Source organism: Elephantulus edwardii, unplaced genomic scaffold (assembly GCF_000299155.1).
Source record: "Elephantulus edwardii isolate Elephantulus edwardi_28Jun2011 unplaced genomic scaffold, EleEdw1.0 scaffold00441, whole genome shotgun sequence".
Taxonomy (NCBI): Eukaryota; Metazoa; Chordata; class Mammalia; order Macroscelidea; family Macroscelididae; genus Elephantulus; species Elephantulus edwardii.
In genome coordinates this window covers 352,873-357,978 of record NW_006400191.1, presented here as the reverse complement: position 1 = coordinate 357,978, position 5,106 = coordinate 352,873, and positions in this window count along the sequence as shown.

Sequence of the window (5,106 nt, the reverse complement as noted above, 5' to 3'; positions counted from 1 at the left end):
ATCTGTTCTTTCCCTCATCTGTTTCAATACAATATACATAATTTATCCAGTTTTTTCTGTCATACCACCACCCTGATGACAGACCCATTCTACAACAGTGGCACCATGCAGTATTTGTCCCTTTGTTACTGAGATATTTCACTCAGCATAATGTCCTCCAGGGTCACCCACTTTGAATAATATTGCATGAGTGATCTGCTTTTTTGGGAGAAAGCTTGCTTTGTTTTTTCATAATGTTTGAAGCTGCCTGTTGCTTCCCCACTCCTTGCACCTTATTTAACTTCCTTTTAATGTGTCTTAAAATTCTGTGACAAATTTTTGGACAAGTTGTTTCCATTTAAAAAGTACTTAGTTTAAAAAGAATAACTTAAAACTGCCACAGGAAAAAGAGAACTTTCTTGACATTATGTGACCAAAGCTGCTGGTTGGGAGAGCAGCTATTCCCACCCAAACGTGCAAAGGCTAAGGGTAGTGTCAATTTCTTAACAATGCAATTCTCAATTCTGTCTACTTTCTAATGTTCAGAGCCACCCACTTCCAGGGACTGGTACAAAGGAAATTATTCCCATTGAGCAGGCAAAGACTCAGGGAAGCATTAAATCTCTCAACAATGCAGCTTCCTATTTTTTCATTTTATTTTTTGTTTTATTTTTAATTCACATTGTGTTTCATACAATCATTCCCATACATTTGTTGTTGCTGTTATGTGTCATTGACTCACCTGTGACTTATAGCAGCCCTATGTACAACAGCTCTGAAGCCTGCCCTGTCCTGAGTCAGTCTCACTGACTCCGACACACCTACCCCCATTACCCTAGTTACTGTATCAATCTATCTCATCAGGGTCTTCCTCTCCTATGCTGTCTCTCCACCCTTCTGAGCATCATATCCTTCTCCAAGGGTCGATCCCTCCTGGACACCTGCCCAAAATATGTGAGATGGAGCCTCAAAATCCTAACCAGAGTGTGGAAATTATTGTAAAACTTCACTCATATCACAAGCAAGCAAAATTCTGCTGAAGATTATCCAGAAATGACCAGAACAATACATTGACAGAGAACTACCAGGAATACAAGCTGGGTTTAGAAGAAGCTGTGGCACTAGAGACAATGTCATACGGATCTTGGCAGAAAACAAAGAATACCAGAGGGATATCTGTATTTCATTGACTATGCAAAGACATTTACCTATGTAGATCACAACAAATTGTGGTTAACCTTAAGGAGAATGGGAATCCCAGAACATTTGATTGTGCTTATGCGAAACTTATAGTTGGAATAGAAAGCAGTCCTCAGAACAGAACAGGGAAACACTGCGTGGCTTGAAATCAGGAAGGGAGTGAGTCAGAGATATGCCCTGTCTCCATACCGTTTCAATTTATATGCAGAACAGATTATTTGGGAGGCTGGGCTTTATAAGGAGGAATGTGACATCAGGATTGGAGGAAGACTCCCATATATTATGTATTATAAAATTAATCACCATTGATGAATGCTCACTATTACCCCATCTTTTCAGATCCTCACTGGATCCTTCCTAATTCCTTCACTCCCTCCCACCATCCACTAAACTCTGTGACTTTCATGATTCTCACCCCTCACCCCCTGCAGATCCTCTGTCCCTTCCTTTTCCCTCTTTGAATACCTATACACATCTTACTAATTATCTTTCTGTTTTTACAATAATGGTCCAATTTGCTACCAATGCAGGTCCCAATTCTGGCTACTCTCTAAAGTCCAGAGCTGTATGTATGTCTCCTCGGACTGGTTGAGTGGGGATTAGGAGTGACTGTTCCGGCATTGTAGGTTCCATTTATTAAATTCTGCTCTTTTTTTCTCCGACATGTTGATGGCTTCTGCAGTGTTGCTCTTATTATTCTGGATTTCATCTACATATCGTTACTAGTATCCCATTGGTTTTATCCATTTTGTCTTGTACTGATTTTCTTATTACTTCTATCTCTTTGCTTGTGAATTCAACTCTTTTAATTTGTAATTTCTCAAGCACTATTGCTCTGAATTCCACCTCAGATCTATTATATCAGCTTTCCTGCTTCTGTGATTTTAATTAGTTCTGTGATCTAGTCTCATTCTTTGGGAGGTGGCTTTTTTTTTTTTGGAGATTTCATACTGTCTGTTGCTTCTGGGACATTGTGAGGATGTTGTGTAGATTCCTCTCCCATCCTTACTTTCTTTTGTGACATGTGTGTAGCAGTTGCTGGCATGTCCATGTAGCAATCTGTTAATTTTTTGTGCAGTATTGTTGTTATGGGATAGTGGCTGTTGGTGTTTGCAGTCTAACACTGGTCAACTGATGTACAAATTGACTCTTGCTTTAACGAAGTGTGACTGCTCCCACCTGGTGTGATGTGGGCCTGCAATGAAGGATAGTATTTTTGCCTTTTCTTATGCCTCTTAGTGGAAAGAGTCTTTGAGTTTCTGCCCAGAATTTCTGAGTCTTTGAACCTCTTTTTAAACTATGGCTTTTTTGTGCTTTGAAGTCTGTCTGTGTCTGGATAAATCCCTGTGGTATTATACCTTTAAGATGTAGTCATATGGGTGTGCAGAAATAGCTGTAGGGTGGATCCACAGTTGCCTACTCCTGGCACTGAGTGTGGCCTGGGCCTTTCCTTGTGATCTTTGCAAAGCCACTCAGTCAGTATCTGTTGCTGTCCTCCACAACTTTTTCAGTATCTTTATTTGCTTCTTCCTGTTCTGGGATTCCTATGATGCACATGTTATTTCTCTTGATGGTGTCCCACATTATTCTTAGTATTTCTTCTTTTTCCTTCCTTTTTGATTCTGCTTTTTGCTCTAGCAGATCAGTGGTGACAATTTTGTCTTCTATTTCACTGGTTCTGTGTTCCATCTCTTCAACTCTGATCATGTGTCCCTCCAGCATGTTGACAGCATCTGAAACGTTGGATCTTATATTTTGGATTGTGGTTTCTTATTTTTCCAGTGCCGCTAATACCTCATTTATTTTATCTGCATTGTTCTGGATTGTTGGGTTTGTTTGTTTGTTTTTTTGTTTGTTTGTTTAGCTCCTCCTGGTTTTGGCTTGCAGTATCCTGTAATTATTCAACTTTGTCTTTCATCCATTGAAAATATTCAATCATTGTTCTTTTAAATTCTGGGTCAGAAAGTTCTATCAGACTTTCTGGTTTCAGGAAATCCATTGATACTGTGTCAGCTTTCTTCAAGATATTGATATGTTCTTGATCTGAAGACAATACTCTAGAAATCAGTTGGGCAGCTACCCCACTTTTATTTTTCTCTGAACTTCTGACTCAAGGGAAAGTTCAGTTCAGAGCCTGTGAAAGCAGCCTCTTGTAGGTAATTCAGATCAAGGTGCTCAGGATTAAAGGCAAGTTGGTTGACTGGACATGTGTGGCCCAGGTGTGGAGCCAAATGGGGGTGGGCCTGCAATGAAGGATAGTGTTTTTGCCTTTTCTTATGCCTCTTAGTGGAAAGAGTCTTTGCAGGGAAAGGGGGCAGGGTGACCACAGGGGCAGGTCAACCACTTGCAGGACCTCACTCAGACCTCAGCTGTCTGGGTATGCTCACGAGTGGGGTCCCTACTCAAGTTCCAGCTGTCCATCTCCCACCCAGCGGCTCTCATCAGTGCTCTCTGCCCATTGGCCCTTACCCAAGTGCCCTCGCACAGCGGCCCCTACCCCAGCAGGGCCCTGGGTCCAATGGAACCAGAGAAGACTCAGTCAAATTCCTACCAACCCACTCGCCTCTGACCAGTCTGCAATGTCCATGAAAGTTCAGTCAAATTCCCCCTGGCATGCCCATTCTTGGGTGCTCTCCCAGGCAGTCAAAAGTGCCCAAGAAAGCTCAGATAAAATCCCACTGGCCCGCCCATTCCTGGGTAGTCAGCATGGCCCAAGAGAACTCAGCCAAATTCCCCTCAGTGAGATCGCTCTTGGGTGAGTATCTGCTGCTGTCCTAATGGGATCACAAGTTAGGGGCTCACTATACTAAGTCTCTGATGACATCAGTGGTCCTAATTTTTGTATAAAGGGGCTACTCTTTCTATGAGAACTGTCATACACAAGTTCTCACCCTCTACACACATGCTGTATTTTTCAGCATGTAATTAAAGATGGCTTTATGAGTTCTAGATATCTTCTCACTATGGCACTGGCTTGCTTTTCATTGGGGGGAAGGGTGTCACTGTTGGGGCATGGCATACTTGCATCTTGCCTGTTCAGATGGAATTTCTTGAGTGGTGGTCTGTGAGAAGTGAGGGGAATATATTCCCTGTTCTCTGTGAAGGATGTACAGATGCTAGTAAAAGTAATCTGTTTGCAGTTTAGTGTTCTCACTCATTCTTTCACTCTTCTTCCTGCCAGACTTACTCGCATTAACTTCCTCCAACCAGGTATTATTTTCATGACAAGAGTCCAGAATGAGAGCTTCATGGGGGAGTGGACTGGGGGGGATTGTATAATAATAAAAGTTTGTTTGTTTGTTTGTTTTTTACTTTTTGAAGGAAAACCAACTGGGGGAGGAGTGGGCAGGGAGGAAAATGTGCAACAATGAATGAATGGAAATCCATAGTCTCTATAAACTTTCATTAAAATGTCAATTAAAAAATGTTCAAATTGTCTGTGATTGGGATTTTGTATGAATTTTTTTAATGCCCCTATGGGAGAGAAGGGAGCTCAGGTGGTCTGGTGGCAAGAAGCATCACTGCAATTCTGAAAGCACACAGTTCGAAGCCACCAGCGAGAGAAGGATGGGCAATCTCCTCCCATGCAATTAACTTCTCTGAAAACCTCCTAGAGGGTCAGTGATGGGTTGGTTCTGACTCAAGGGTACCCAACAACAACAAAATGAGAGAGAGGCAGGTTTGTGGATCTGACTAGTTCACCATCCCACTGGAAGTCTTCTCAAAAGTGTTTGCAAGAAAATATTTTTTGTTGCTGTTATTGTTTTTTTTCTTTAATTTTATTATAGTTCAAATCAGCATGTTGGTTCATTTCCACTCCTTCACTGCCGAACCTGGGGGCAGGGATTGCTTCAGCTTCTCAGCTTTCTCTTTGTTCATGATGACCAGGGTATAAACATATCTGCTGCACTGAACCTTAAACTTCAC